This window comes from Polypterus senegalus, chromosome 6, assembly GCF_016835505.1.
Source record: "Polypterus senegalus isolate Bchr_013 chromosome 6, ASM1683550v1, whole genome shotgun sequence".
NCBI classification, from domain to species: Eukaryota; Metazoa; Chordata; class Cladistia; order Polypteriformes; family Polypteridae; genus Polypterus; species Polypterus senegalus.
In genome coordinates this window covers 102,337,604-102,354,449 of record NC_053159.1, presented here as the reverse complement: position 1 = coordinate 102,354,449, position 16,846 = coordinate 102,337,604, and positions in this window count along the sequence as shown.

Below are 16,846 nucleotides of genomic sequence, written 5' to 3'. Positions count from 1 at the left end.
CCATACATGCACAATCCATAACCTCCCACCCCACCATGTTTAACAGATGAGCTGGTATGCTTCGCATCTTGTGAAGATGCTCTTGCTATCACTCTGATTCATCTTTATCTCATCTGCAAGACCCTTTTCCAGAATTATGCAGGCTGTTTTAAGTACTTTTCCATAAACTGTAATCTGGCCATCCTGTTTTTGTGGCTAACTAGTGCTTTGCTTCTTGCAGTGTGGCCACTGTATTTCTTTTCATGTACAGTAGTCTTCTGTTTGATCTCTGACTCATACACTCTGCCACCTGAATACTTTTTCTGATCTGTCAGACAGGTACTTGGGGCTTTTTCCTTACCATAGTGAAGATTCTTCTGTCATCATCAGTGAATGTCTTTGTCTACTATTCCCTTTGTGATTACTGAGCCCACCAGTGCATTATTTCTTAATTATATTCCAGAAAGATGATTTAGGTAATCCCAAGGCTTTACCAAAGCCTCTAATGGTTTTATTCTTGTTTTTCAGCCTCATAATGGTTTCTTTGACTTTCCTTAGCACAGCTCTTGTCCTCTTGTTAAACAATGACAACAATAGACTCCAAAGGGAGTCTGTAGGTAGATCCAAGCTTAGGTATCTTATGCCTGCAATAATGAAGCAATGAAACACACCTGAGTAATCACAAACACCTGTGACGCCAAGATTTCCAAACATAATAGTACCCTGAGAGTGTGTGTGTGGGGGGAGGGTCAATGTATAAAAAATGTAATTTATACATGGTGTGGACAAAATGTATGCACTTTATTCACATCTGAATTTTTTGATTTGTAATTTAAACTGGAGTAGCAGGTATAATCAAGGAACAATATGTGTTTGCCCCAAATATTATGGGGCTGTATATACAGTATACTCATCAAAAAAAGAAGCGTCCCTTTTTCAGGACTATGTATTTCAACAAGAATGTTTTAAAAATCCAAATAACTTTACAGATCTTCATTGTAAAGAGTTTAACAATGTTTTCCATGCATGTTCAATTAACCATAATCAATTAATTAACATGCACCTGTGGAATGGTCGTTAAGACCTTAACAGCTTACAGAAAGTAGGCATTTAAGGTCACAGTTCTAAAATCGCAGGACACTAAAGAGACTTGTCTACCGACTGTGAAAAACACCCAAAGAAAGATGCCCAGGGTCCCTGCTCATCTGCGTGAACGTGCATTAGGCATGCTGCAGGGAGGCATGAGGACTGCTGATGTGGCTAGGGCAATAAATTGCCATGTCCGCACTGTGAGACGCCTAAGACAGTGCTACAGGGAGACAGGAAGGACAGCTGATCATCCTCGCAGTGGAAGAGCCCGGATCTCAATCCCATTGAGCACGTCTGGGACCTGTTGGATCGCAGGGTGAGGGCTAGGGCCATTCCCCCCAGAAATATCCAGGAACTTGCAGGTGCCTTGGTGGAAGAGTTCGGTAACATCTCACAGCAAGAACTGACAAATCTGGTCCAGTCCATGAGGAGGAGATGCACTGCAGTACTTCAAGCAGCTGGTGGCCACACCAGATACTGACTGGTACTTTTGATTTTGAGCCTCCCTTCATTCAGGGACACATTGTGAAACATTTTTAGTTTATGTCTTATGGTGTTGACTCTTTTACTGTTCATACAAATATTTACACATTAAGTTTACTGAAAGTAAAAACAGTTGAAAGTCAGAGGACGTTTCTTTTTTTGCTGAGTATATTTATCCATCCTTGTTTTACACACATTCTTATTCCCATCAGACTAAAATAGTACTACATTTTTTTAAAGTTTACACTAGCACACTGGAACAGATTCACAAGGAGCAATTCACAAAGGTTGCCAATCAATCAATACATAATAAAAACTGGTGTTTCTGAATTAAGGACTGATGCAGAGTAAAGGCTAGGACTTTATTAAGACTTGAAATCCAATTACCCAGCACTAAATTATAATTTAATTAATTGCTTATTTAACGGATCCTTTTATTCTATGAACTGTATGAATCATATAATAGGGTTACTGACTTTCTCTGTGAAGGAGCCTTAACCACCAATGTCTTAGATTAATGTTTATTCCCTTACCTAGCAGGAAGCATTGCTTAAGTTGCTGTGATATTTGACAATTAACTTTCCAGAGATTTCCTGAGTAAATTTTCTTTATTTTTGCTTGTTTTTTCTTGCAATCTCTCATTATGCCCCTGGGTCCAAGATTATGTTATGACACTGCAGGAAAGCAAATGCTGCTCAGTGCAGTGAATGCAGCCATGTGTGGCAGTGTGTGACCTCAGTGTGGCCATTATTGATTAATTCAAAAGTTACCATTTGTTTATTCATTTACGTTCATGCCGAGACATGATAAAACAGCTGACCATTTATATGAATGACCTAAGGAACTAATCATGTTTTTAAGAACTTGGATTGTATACCATTGTCCTAAGAAAAAGGGTTGATAGTCTAAAGTTTCATTCAATTTCAAAGGGCTGTGACTATAGCCTTTTTTCCAGACGACAACGACATCATAACCAAAACATGTTTATACCATTATTATGATGATAATCCAGAAGATTGTTGGGATTCTGTCACATGATGTCAATTGACAGGGTATGTGCCAATATAACTGTGCTTCACCCAATAAGGAAACCATTAAAAGGAGAAACAGTGGCATTGAAAAGACTGAAATGAGCCACCTAACGGTTTAGTACATGATTACTTAATGAAAACGAAAGGCAATTTGTTGAAAGTAGTTTTAATTTAAATCTGAGGCCACTTTTAGAATACCACATTACTGACTTTAAAATACCCACAAACAAGATATTGTGCAATAAAACCATCCTCATTTCAGTGTAAAGGGAGGAAAATGTGCAACGGCTAGCGGTGATATGAGCAATTCTCACTTGATTATGTTTAGCATTAGGCACTATAAAGATTACTGAGTCCACATGGAACAGAATAATACCTATTACAATGGGTTAAAAATAGAAACCTACATTTTGTTATGTTTAAGTTTCATTTTATTATTTTCCTGGCTTTTTAATTACTCTTTTTCTTGTCTTTTGCTTTCCATTAGAGTTTTTTTTTATTTTGATGAGTTCAATTCTGGTAATTATTTTTACCTCTGATTTTGTTTTTAAGGTGTCTTGTTTGTTTTTGGACGCTGCCATCTTTGTGATGCAATTGGTTATAGCTGCTACTATAGGCTACTATATGCAGTGACATCCGGGAGAGCACAATGACTGTTGTCACCATCAGGATGGTATAAATGTCAACACTAAGCAATTTCTGGTTGTCCAAGATTGAAAATAAACAGACAGAACCTTCACATGTATGCCGTAGTGATTACTTTGTTGGTTATCATTGTACTGCCAATTTGATTTTGTGTTTTGGCTTTCAGTATGTTGATTGACTGATTTCCTAGTAAGGATGTTATTGGCACATTTTTTGACAGCTTATTTCCTGGACCCTTAATCTAAAAATCTGCAAAGTTTTCCAGGTCTGACTTTACAGTAGGTTTGTGTTGGGCACTTGTTTTTTGACATGGCAGCCTAAAGCATAGACATACCAGCTGCTCACAGTTGCTTGTTGATTTATTCAATTCTTTGGTAAATGTACTAAGTGGAAATGTTAGACTTTAAATTAAGCAACTATTTCACTGACTGTATACAATTGGCCAGTACTAGTTTAAAGCGTATGTTCCCTCAGGTGCAGCAGATTAGTTTATGAATTTCATTACGGTACGTCAGCTGAATATTGAATGAATTAATCAATGGTAGAAAATGTAGTTACTGACCATATATGAAATTGCATTGACATATGCTTTATTATTAACTACACTGTACTTGTTTCAATTTTGTGTGTCCTTTTAGGAGCACATTTCCTTTTTCATTCTCAATTCAACCATCCACCGACTCTGCCTCGCTTGCTGGGTCTTCAGCAGTCCTTTATATAGTTCTTGACCCAGAAGTGCTTCTGCTCTTCCATCCACGTGACTTCTCAGCACGTCCGGGTCAGACAGAGAATTAAAGTTCTTTATTCAGCCTGGAAGTACTTCAGGGCTTCCGTCTTCGTGACTTCCTAGTACTTCTGGGCTATAAGAGAAGCATGATTCCAACGGTCCTTCCATAGCATCCCCCTAGTGGTGAACTCCAAGTCCCAGGATGCCCTGTGGAAATCGCTATACACCAGGGGAGCTGCCATCTAGCATCTTGGGGGAGGCAATGTCCAAAGGTTAGCTGCCTTCCCCCATCCTTCCATTCTTGGGGCATCCCAGGTTGTGCTGCTGGGTGTCCCTTACAATAGATAGATAGATAGATAGATAGATAGATAGATAGATAGATAGATAGATAGATCATTATTCATCCCAAAGTGTAAATTTAGCTTTTACAGAAGCACAAATATATAGAAATAGTATAACAAACATTAATACCTTCTACAAACACATACAAGAAGCATAAAAAAGAAAAACTTCTGATTTAGCTAATAATAAGAAACCAGTCACAGTGAGACACTATAAAGACATATTGCGGTAGGTATGAAGGAGTCCCAGTAGTGTTTCTTGACCCACTTCTGTTGAATAGTTTGTTTCCTAAAAGTACTCAAAATTGGTGTGACTACAGCATAGAATTCTTAATGATTATGTTCTCAAGTCTCAGAATATGTACATTACCTTGTGCTTATGCCTCATAACATGAACACACATGATGTCTATCAAGCTGAAGTTCATTCACTGTCCAGCACACAGAGTACTGTGAAATTCTTACTTGTATGTCTGACCAATATGCAACACAGTATCATAATGGCATCATTTGGAAAATTATCGGAAACTGGAATAACCAAAGAAATTTAAATCACAACAGAAACACAAATTATAGCACTAATGGTTGGGGAAGATGACACCAGTCATCGTTGGTGTTTTTCAAGTGCGGCCTACTCAAGACCCAATCTTTCCTAAAAGGGAACACTTAATTGCGACTTCTCTGAAATTTGGCAGGTATTCTTCAAGTCCTCCATTACTTCTTTCTCTCAGTGGTGCCTCGATAATAATTGCCACTTATCTATTTGCTTGCTGAAATCACTTTCTTTCTATACTGGATGGAACCTCCAGTGATCATTTAGGGTTCCAATTTTAAAATGAAGCCCCATTTGGTACCATTCACTTTGATGATGCTGTTACCTTTGTCAGCTGGGCAGCCTATTATAATGCAAAAATGTAATTATTATCAGGTAGGGCACTGGGCCTGTATTATTTAATAAATTTAGAAATATTTAGACCATTTGAAAAATAATTTTCCATAAGAACTACTCTAATGGTTACTGCACACCATACTATAAAATCAGAGTAGCTTCAAAAATAACTATGGTTGATAGACATTTAAATGGAACTTTGCATTTAGGACAATAATTAGTGTTAATTAGTGTTTTAAATTAAATGAGACTGCAGGGCTGACATAGTTAGATCTTTTATTACTGGCATATGTCTAAAAATAAGCAACTAAATAGCTATGATAAACAAAAGCAAGCCACAGTTATACCACTTTAAAAATAATATTTCACTGTAATGTTCTGATGCCCTGTGCATGGCTGTTTGTAGCTTTGTGTTGAGTGTTGATTATATAGATTTCTGAACCCAATAACCTTATTTAATTAAGAATTAAGCGAGTTTAAGAATGCTATGTTATGCACAAAATACCACAAAGATTGGAAAACATGTTACTTGCAATAAACATGCAGAAACTCTTTTGATTCCTGATAAAATTTCTTAAGAATTTGTAAACAGAAAAATGAATATGTTCAAATAATTAATACATTAATTGTTTTCATATACTGCAACTGGGACAACGTTGGAACGCCCATAATTTGTCAGGCATAATTCTTTTCTTAGAAAACAATGGACAAAAAAAAAAAAACATTTTCTGAAGGTTTCTGTTGCATTATTCTCAAGTCATTAAAAGTATTCTTCAGATAAACACTTGTTGTTCCATCAAGGTGTTATTTATTAGTCTTTGCTCATAAATTGGACTCATGAGAGATGAATACCAGGCCTGGGGTGTGGTCATTTGTCTGTCCTAATGTTCTTCCTGCTGCTTTCTGCATTTCCCATCAGCCATTAATCACATCTAATGGCTCTTTTTCTTTGCTGAACACATGTGAACCCACATTTTGTATTACCAAAGGTCTATCATTAATATTCATCATTTCATCCTGGATTTGGCTAATGTGACTTTCTATAAGCGTATGCATTTCAACCTTATAACCTTGCCATGAAAAGAGAAGTGAATTGCTGCAATGAAGCTTTATACTAACATGCTTCAGATGGTTTTTATACATATTTTTTGCTCTGGGTACAATAATACGACAATGAACATAACTGTCACTTAAACAAATACAAATGTTTAGAAGAAAGCCGTTCGGTATATAACTAATCTACCATTATTCTTTCTACCATTCTAGAAACTTGCCATTATGTAGTTATTGGTTCTCTACACTGTAGTCATTTGCAAGATCTGTGGAATCAATAGCATACATATGGACACATTAATACTTTGTGGAAGCCCCCTTTTGCTTTGATTGTAGCAGTTCAGCTACAGCATTTGGACAAGACTCTATCAATCTAGCACTTCAGCAATGTTTATTTATTACCCCAATCTTTTTTGCAAAATATTTCAAGTTCAGTCAAATCATATAGGGATCTCCTGTGCACCATTCATTTTTCAAATCCAGATCCAAGCAGCAAAGGAACCATTAGTTTGTGAAAGTTGGAGCCAAACAAGAGTCTGGGCCCTTATTTAATATATTTTAACAGTTACTACAATATCAGGAATTACAGTCAATTTGACTTTTTTGTGGAGTTGATGCATTTTTGATCATTTTAATTTTGTTACATTTCTAACAATTACTGTTATTTGATATGTTTGAAAATGGCTACATCACTTTGCTGTGGCCCAGTAGGTATGGATAAGCAAACTAATGGGCCTGTTCCATGTCTTTTTATTGCTCGATTTTTTTGCACCTGCTTGTTTGTATGTTTTTCACAGTTTTTTTTTTTCTAGCTCTGTGGTGTTCATTTTTTGTGGTTATTGGGTGGTAAATAGTTAGGTAAACACTCATTTCTGGTCATGTAAGTTTGATAGAGCAAAGAAAACCCATAATTGATCTGTCCCCTCTTTTTCACATTAACTGGTGTGATAAGGATGAGACAAAGGTTTGGGGCAGCCACCCACATATTGTTGCACAAAGATGTTCACTTGTCAGAGGTGGACATTTTTTGTACACTGGGTGGTTGCATTTCTTTCTTAGGCAAAGGAACATGTAAATATTACATTTAAAACACAGTAGATGAAGAGACAATAGGCACCCATTGTTGGGACTGGGTGAAAAGCTAAAAGGCAGATTTCCTGGGTAATCCTGTTACTTATTATTGTGATGACTATCTACAGGATATATGTATTTGTTGTCTTGTAAAAGAATCACCGCTTTGAAGTTTTAACTGGTTAAAATATACAAACACTATAAAATTGTCATAAAAGAACTTCTCCTTCCTTGAAAAATGTCTGAGAATATTGGTTTCTAATCACCATATGTGTACTTATTGATAGTTGGTAACAATACATTTTGTTAACCTGTGTTTACACTATTTGTTAAACCCAGGAAATTTAGATGTGCCATTGTTTAATCCATTGTCCTGCTGATCTAGACAGGGACTGACATTTAAACTTCTGGGCAGGAGACAGCAGTGGGAGGGAATGTCCACTGAGAAAGCTGCCAAGACACTCGCACAGAACACAAGGGGCTTGCTGGCAGACAAGGGTAGGTGGCTGGTACAACATGAGGCACAAGGATGGCAACACTTACCTCCAGGCAGGAAGAGACAGCTTCACAAGAAGACGGTTGTGGGTCCAGCAAGAGAGGGAAGCTGCATAAAAGAACCAAGCAAAGCTGGCAGACAAGAAGTGAGGCATGCCTAGGTCACAACAACACAAGGAGCCCAGAGTGGAAAAAAAGAAAGATGAAGAGACGCTGACAGGGATCCCACGATGACAGCACTTCTGTTGACACGGGTCTATTAGAAATCTCAGCACAATGTGCTTATTTTCTTTATTGTGTCTCATTGTGTTAAAATTAATACTTTATGGCATGCAAATTAACATTTAAAGATATCTCATAATATGTTTTAAGATATTTAGAATAGCATCCATTTCAATATGTCTTAAATATAATTAAAGATATCTCAAAATTACTTTCTTTTCAGTAGGACTCAGGTCTATTTTAGGTTGTAATGATTAGAAGAAACACAAATAAAGAGCTGGAACACTCTAGTGATCCCTGTATAATTTGTAGTTGAATAAACCACAACAAAATAAAGTTTTAGTTTTTGCAGTCAATTTGCAACTGGTTCTTAGATGACGACGGAGCTGGTTTTCAATCAGAAGAACAGGAAGAGGCGGGTACAGATGATCAGAACCGGAAGTGACATCATTAAGGATCAGACTATCAATCACTGCTTGTGCAGAGGGAGAAAGAGAAAATGAATAAGGCAACAGCTCCAACCCCTGCTTGGCAATGTATTTACATTTACATGAGCTTTGAAATAGTCTCCCTAGCACTTGTGAAACAAGGTCTTGAAATGCATTTGAGACATTTTTAAATGATCAGAAAATTGAGTTGAGCGTGCATGTGCTTACTTTGCTCATGAGACCTTCAGTGGTCAGCACCTACCTACTCAAGGCTACCTTGTAATGACCACATAAACACCTTAATTCTGAAAACAATAGAAATCAAGCAAAGAAATGGATCAAGAATCAAAACACAATGGAAACAATTACAAACAAGGAAAGAAGTCTCTAGTTATTTACAAAATCAAAAAGTCAAACAATGTTATCTGTATTTACAGTTTGCCATGGCATCTTCCACCAACGCACATGGCAACCACATTATTTGGCCATACCCATCACTGGATCTTACAGGATGAAGTAAATTGTACAAATGCATTTCCAAAAGTTATCAGTAGACTAAAACTTTATTAGTGCAGATGTGATGACGCAACTTATGCAGACAAATGATGAACAGGTGCATTTTCACAGACACAGAGAACCTATCAGAATTTAATGGCATAACAAAAATTCCAGCATTTCTCCAGCTGTGAAAAATGTTCAAAAGGTGTTTGAGTGATACTATGCATATAGAGCAGCCTGAAACATCGACTCATTCACATATGTCCTCAGTTTTTCTACTGTACATCTAATTTTGCATGTTCAGCAAAATGTGCCTAATAGGATTTGTTGCACATAACAAGAATCATTTCACAGGACTTCACAGGGGAAGTTTTCCTTTTTTCCTGCCTTTTCCATTCAGTGACACTGCTGTTGGCTTTAACATTAAAAGGATTTTTGCAACAATGCTGTAACATTTCGACATTGTGAAATAACTGGTTTACAAAATTGAAATGTGTATCAAGAATTAACTTTTGTAATACCTTACATTTCAACAAAAGTACACCCTAATATGTATAATATAAGCTTAAGTACTGTTTGTCTGTTAACAGATATTACAATGAGATATTTTCAGGCAAGCAAGATAGAACTTTCGAGGAAAAGTAGCAATACTCACTAATCGTGGTGGTGGTGAGTGGTATTGTGAACATGCATACTCCTCACAAAGAGTAGCGAGCGGAAGCACAGACCAGAGCAGTGAGCGGAAGCACAGACCAAAGCAGCGAGCAGAAGCACAGAGGGGTGGCGTCTCCCACAAGCACACAGCCCTTCGCAAACACCCAAGCAAGTTTATCTGAAGTAAAGTTGGCAGCTGACCAGTAGAAATAACCAGCAGTGAGAAATTAAAGTCGATCGCTCAGCGGGTGGTGGAAACATAAAGTCGACTCTTAGTGATTCAGCTGAACGCAGAAAGCACTTAAGTTACTACAAAAACGGAGAAGATGACATCGACACTAAACGTAAGTTCTATCGGCTCTCTGCCCGTTGAGGGCACATTTATATGTTGTGTGTCCTGCAGCATGTACAGTTCAGGTTTTCCGGCTGACAGTGTAGACAGCTTCACCTGCCAAAATTGTTTAGTTAATTTAGAGTTGGTCTGGAAAATACGCAAATTGGAGGACCGCGTTAGGAATCTGATAGCGATTAGGCAAACTGAAAATTGGATTGACTCGGTTTGTTTAGACAATTCGGCTACTTCTGATTTGGCTTCAGTCTCTCCTGGTCCCACTGTGGTCAGTGCGCCGCCAAAGTCAGCAGCACCAATTCAGCCACAGGACACGTGGGTAACAGTAAGACGGGGGTCTAAGAATCCAAAATGTAGTCCCCCGGCACCCAGGTCACCAATTCGGACCCAGAACAGATTCTCAGCACTCCGCAGCATGCCTGTGGAAACTGAGAATAAGAAAGTGCTCATAATTGGTGATTCCATAGTGCGGAATGTTAGAATTCCAAACTATGTTAAACCAGCAGTTAATGTTAAGTGCCTCGCAGGGGCCAAGATTTCTGGCATAGAGGTCGCATTGGACTGTGTCGCCAACGATGAAGTATCTACCTTATTGCTGCATGTCGGCACTAATGATATTTATTTACACCAATCTGAGGTATTAAAGAGGAACTTCATCTCTCTATGCATCAAAGCTAAAAGAAAATGTCGGAATTTAGTTGTATCTGGCCCTTTACCAAGATTATATAGAGGGGATGTGATTTATAGCAGATTGCATTCCCTTCACTGCTGGCTAGAAACCTGGTGTGCAAATAAAAGCATAGCGTTTGTGAACAATTGGGATGATTTTTGGGAAAGGCCTGGATTTTTCAGAAGAGATGGTCTTCATCCTAACTGGCGGGGATCATATGTATTATGGTTGTAAATGACATTCTGATATCCTCTGATGAAGGAAACTCCACTGTAATTATGTTGTTGGACTTAAGTGCAGCATTTGACATCATTGACCATTCTATTTTACTGCACAGGCTAGAAAATGATGTTGGGCTTACAGGCCCCTGCTCGCTTGGTTTAGTTCTTATTTAACAAATCGATTCCAATATGTACAGAAATGTGCTGACAGTACTCCATTATTATACACAGAAGTTCAATATGGTGTCCCGCAGGGTTCTTTACTGGGACCTTTACTGTTTTCACTTTACATCCTTCCACTGGAATCTATCATTAGGAAACATAATGTTTATTTTCACTCGTATGCAGATGATACCCAGTTATACCTTTCATTTAAATCAAATGAAGTTTCTTCGATGTTGTCTTTAATTAGTTGTGTTAGCGAATTAAAGGAGTGGATGAATGAGAACTACTTGTCTTTAAACACAGATAAAACAGAGATGTTATTATTGGAGGGAATGACGCTGATCAACAATATTCTCTCATCATTTAACTCAGTTGGAATCACCATTAATTTTACTGAATCAGCCCGCAATTTCGGAGTTCTCTTTGACTCTAGCATGTCATTTAATGCACATATTACAAGGTTGTCCAAAACATGTTTCTTCCATCTTAAAAATGTTAGGAAATTAAGGCGCTTTCTAAATAAACAAGATTCTGAGAAATTAATTCATGCATTTATCTGTAGTAGGATTGACTACTGCAATGTGGTGTTCACTGGCTGTTCAAACTGTTCTCTATGCAGCTGCCAGTTAATCCAAAATGCGGCTGCAATAATTATTACAACAAGAAAATATGAACACATAACTCCAGTTCTTAAATCCTTATACTGGCTCCTGGTTAAGTTTAGGGCAGATTTCAAAATCCCCCTTTTAACATATAAAGCATTAAATGGCCAAGGTCCGGCTTACTTGTCTGAACTTATCATGTCTTACAAACCTGAGCGCACATTAAGATCTCAAAATGCCGATCTGCTTATGATTCCAAGGATTAATAAAATAACAGTGGGAGGTCAAGCTTTTAGTTACAGGGCCCCTAAACTGTGGAATGGCCTTCCTGCTTCTATAAGAGATGCCCCTTCAGTCTCAGCTTTTAAATCCCGGCTGAAGACTCACTATTTCAGTTTAGCATATCCTGACTAGAGCTGCTGATTAACTGTACATACTGCATCTCTGTTGTTAGTCATTAGCACTAAAACATAAGTAACATGATATTTATAATTGGCTACTAACCTTCACCTATTCTGTTTCTCTTCTCGGTACTCAAGTGTGGCACTTGGTGCCATGGCCCACCTGCCAAGTTGTTTTGCCTGCCTAAGGTAAAGTCATCCCTGATGGAGGATCGCAGGAATCGTGGGAAAGAGGGGTCCTTTCATCGGATTGGCTGGCCCAGCACTGTTTCAGCCGTGGAATGGCCAAATGCGGGAGGCAACTTGATGGATGAGGTCTCCAAGACTCTAAAAATATCCAAATCTTATTATATGATATCATCTATTGTTAAATTCTGCTCCGTGCTTCTAAAATTTTTATTTTTATACCTTATTGAGGATTTGTTCTGTTCTGTGTATTGTATTGTACTGTATTGACCCCCTTCTTTTGACACCCACTGCACGCCGAACCTACCTGGAAAGGGGTCTCTCTTTGAACTGCCTTTCCCGAGGTTTCTTCCATTTTTCCCAACAAGGTTTTTTTTTGGAGTTTTTCTTTGTCTTCTTAGAGAGTCAAGGCTGTGGGGCTGTCAAGAGGCAGGGCCTGTTAAAGCCCATTGCAGCACTTCCTGTGTGATTTTGGACTATACAAAAAATAAAATGTATTGTGTTGTATTGTATTGTGTGGCACGTTGATTAGCTTATGTAAGTAAGAATTTTGCTATACTTTGTGCACATGACAATAATGACCCAACAAATATATTTTTGTTAAACAAAAAGTGAACATTTATTTATTATAGTGTCTTGAATAGTGTCAAAAAGCTTTTTAAAACAGCACACAAGAACACAACTGGAAGCAACAGGTTTGCAAATGCAAAGCCAATGCCAATGCTGTAGCTTTCATCTAGCTGTTCAGCAATACTAAGCCTCATGCTATTGTCTAGATGTTTGCCCGCTACTTTCATGTCACTTGCATTTTTCAGAAAGATGTTTTTGATTTCATACCCTCATCATTGTCCAAAACGCTTTGATTCCAACACTTTGAAACAGCAAACAGTGAAAAAAAGGTATTACTTACAACACACTAAGTTAGCCAACTTTGTCATAACAACAGCTGGAAAAAGTCTTTGTGTATGCTTGTCCTTGATCACTTGCCTGCTGCTGAATTCTTAAGTCAGGTGGGTCCGGTCTAAGGTCCTTTATGTTCTTTTTTTCTTCAACGTAACAATGTCTGAAGGGGTGTTTTATTAAAGAAATAGCAAAACTTTCTTTAATTTCTGAAGTTCCACTTTAAGTTGGTATCTGTAAAGTCGTGCTCGCTCATCTGTAGTTACGTAATGTTAAAAGCGGGTGTGAACTGTGAACCACTGACATCAACTTGACATAGTGTGTCAATGATTTTCCAGTCACATCAGAATAAAAAAAAAGCTAAAACAATACTAATTTGCTGTCAATAAATGTGGAAGTGTCTGGGGTGCACAGATCTGCATCCCCGGAAAAATTTGAAAGGAACCAACTAAAGGGCAGCCTCAGGTGACCTGCTCTCCAAAAGTTCAAGGACCTATATAGAATCTCATTTGCTGGGCATTTTTCGCTACAGAAATGTAGGTATTCACACACTTTTTTTTTATTCACACAGAAATTAAACAAATACAAGTCAGAACCAATTTTTAATGGATGTTGACATACACTGACACCAGGAAGGTTGTGCAAATAAATACTGTACATTTATTTCATGATTACTTTTCATTACCAAGTTAATTTAAGTAATGTTTTTAACATATTTAGGGGGCCAGCGCCCTGCATTACAAACTACCACTGGAAAGGAGCATAACATTTTTAACATTACATTTACCCTCCTTGTAATACCTATGCTAATACTATGACGAGAGTGGGGTTCAAAGCGTGAGGTGCCGGTGAACAGCCATTTTGTACCAGTGCGCAGCTGCTTAAGCAGAATAAAGCTGTACCGACCACTTCAAGCCCTAATCACACTGCATTTGGATTGGTTCAAGTCATTGAGGCTCCATAAAAGAGAACGTAATAAGTGTATTTCTTAGGATTTCTGTTTGTTTGTGTTCTCTGTGGGTATGTATTGTTTTAGGTGTTAAAAAACACAAAAAAAACAATTACCATCTATCATGAATAGCTCCCTTATTGAATTTATTTTGAACATTTAGCAAACTTCATTTAGGAGAGGAGTACTAGGGTGTTGTACCGTGTTAGCCATTATGAATGCAGAGAAAAGCCAAGCAAAATGACACCTTTTATTGTCTAACTAAAAAGATTACAATATGCAAGCTTTCGAGGCAACTCAGGCCCCTTCTTCAGGCAAGATTTAGGAGAGGATAAAATTCTGATTTTGTTAACAACTAAGTTTTTGGCATTTATTCCTTGTTTTCTTGTGTTGTTTCACAGTTTTTACTATTTTGTATACACTGTGTGCACAATTATTAGGCAAGTTGTATTTTTGAGGATTAATTTTAATATGGAACAAACACAGTGCTATCAGTCAATCCAAAATGTTAATAAACCTGAAACCTGAATGTTTCACAACGGAAATGTGAGTGTGAACATCATCAGGGGAATACATATGTGCGCACAATTATTAGGCAACTATTAGTGTGCAGATTTATTATGCAACTAAAGGAAAAATGAAAATTTTCCCATCTCACTTGTTTATTTTCATCTGTTATAGTGAGAATAATAAACAAACACCTCAAAATTTACAAATAAACATCTCTGACATTTCAAAAAAAATAAATCAATCAATCAATGACCAATATAGCCACCCTTCTTTCCAATAACAGTCATAAGCCTTTCCATTCATGGAGTCTGTCAGTTTCTTGATCTGTTGACGATCAGCTTTTTGTGGAGCAGTGACTACAGCCTCCCAGACACTCTTCAAAGAGGTGTATTGTTTTTCTCCCCCGTAAATCTAGCGTTTAAGAAGTGCCCACAAGTTCTCGATAGGGTTTAGGTCAGATGAGGAAGGGGGGCCATGTCATTATTCCTTCATCTTTAAGGCCTTTACTGGCTGGCCACGCAGTGGAAAACTTCGATGCAAGTGATGGAGCATTGGCCTGCATAAAAATCATGGTCTTTTTCCTGTATCACTGTTTGAAGAAAGTGTCTTCGAAAAACTGGCAGTAGGTTTGGGAGTTGATTTTGAGTTCATCTTCAATGCAAAAGGTCCAACTAGCTCATCTTTAAAAATACCAGCTCATACCAGTACCCCACCTCCACGTTGGAGTGGAGCTCTGTGCCCATTACTGATCCACAGGTCCATCCATCTGGTCCATCAAGAGTCACTCTCATCTCATCGGTCCATAAAACCTTTGAAAAAAATCTGTCTTCAGATATTTCTTGGCCCAGTTTTGTCGTTTCAACTTATGTTTCTTGTTCAGTGGTGGTTGGGTTTCAGCCCTCCTTACCTTGGCCATGTCTTTGAGCACTGAACACCTTGTACTTCTGGGCACTCCAGGTAGGTTGCAGCTCTGGAATATGAAAGTACTGGAGGATAATGGGTTCCTGGTAGCTTCACGTTTGATTCTTCTCAAATCTTTGGCAGCTAATTTGCATCTTTTGTTCTCAACACGTTTCTTGCGACCCTGTTGACTATTTGCAACAAAATGTTTGATGGTTCTGTGATCACACACCAATATCTTAGCAATTCCAAAAGTGCTGCATCCCTCTGAAAGACTTTTTACAATTTTTGACTTTTCAGAGTCAGTTAAATCTCTTTTTTGGCCCATTTTGCCCGAGGAAAACTAGCTGCCTAATAATTCTGCACACCTTGATATAGGGTGTTGATCTCCTTAGGCCACACCCTCCCTCATTACACAAATACACATCACCTGACGTGCTTAAATCCAATAAGCATTCAAGTTAATACAGCTTGGAGTTGGAATATACGCATAAAAATGATGATATGGTCAAAATACTCACTTGCCTAATAATTGTGCACATTGTAGCATTGTGATGTCAATTTTGGCGTCATTAACAGTTAGTCTGTTAGATAGGTAGGCTAGATTACCAAAGCCAGTGCTTGCATGTTCAATTATAACAGCTCTTATCTAGTTCCATTTGGTGAGCTAAGTTTTCACAATGTCAATAATATTCTTACATGCCAGTTGGGTCATAAGCAACAAGCTTCAATAATACAACAAGAAAAATATTTTTTTAGCAGAAACAACACTCCCTTAAGGATAAGAGGTCACAACACCCTCTGGAGTTGAAAGCACATTCATAGCCCCTCAGGATAAAACACAGGAAATCTGAGTCAGAAGTGAGAGACAAAGAAATAGATGACTGGCTTAAGGATATTCTCTTTGTATTGTTATGTTAAGGTTTTTCATTAAGTTCATGCTTCATTTTATTGGATATGTTTTCCGTGATACTCTTAATATTTTTTATGTTTTTTTAGGTCTTGTGTAGCTTTTAGGAATGCTAGTCTACTTTGTTTTTTTGCATCATTTTCCCTTGTGCTCTTTGTATTTAGCCAAAAGGGGCTGAGGCCCTCAACACTGCAGCTGTAGTGACTGCCCTCATCTTTTTTAAAGGACTGTTCTTGTTGATTGTCTCAGAAGTCTTGGATTTGCTGGTTTTTTGATTCTTCTTTTTTGGATTGGCAAGTCCTCTTTGGATTTTCATTTTTCCAAAATGTGTATCAAAAATGATTAAAAGTAGAGAGAACCATGAAAAACTCTGGTTCTTTAAAAAAGTGAAGATTCTTCACAAATGAAAGGGAATTCTTAACAAAATGTCAAAAAGGAGCAAAAGAACTGCAAAAAGGCAACTCAAAGCCAATCTAAAA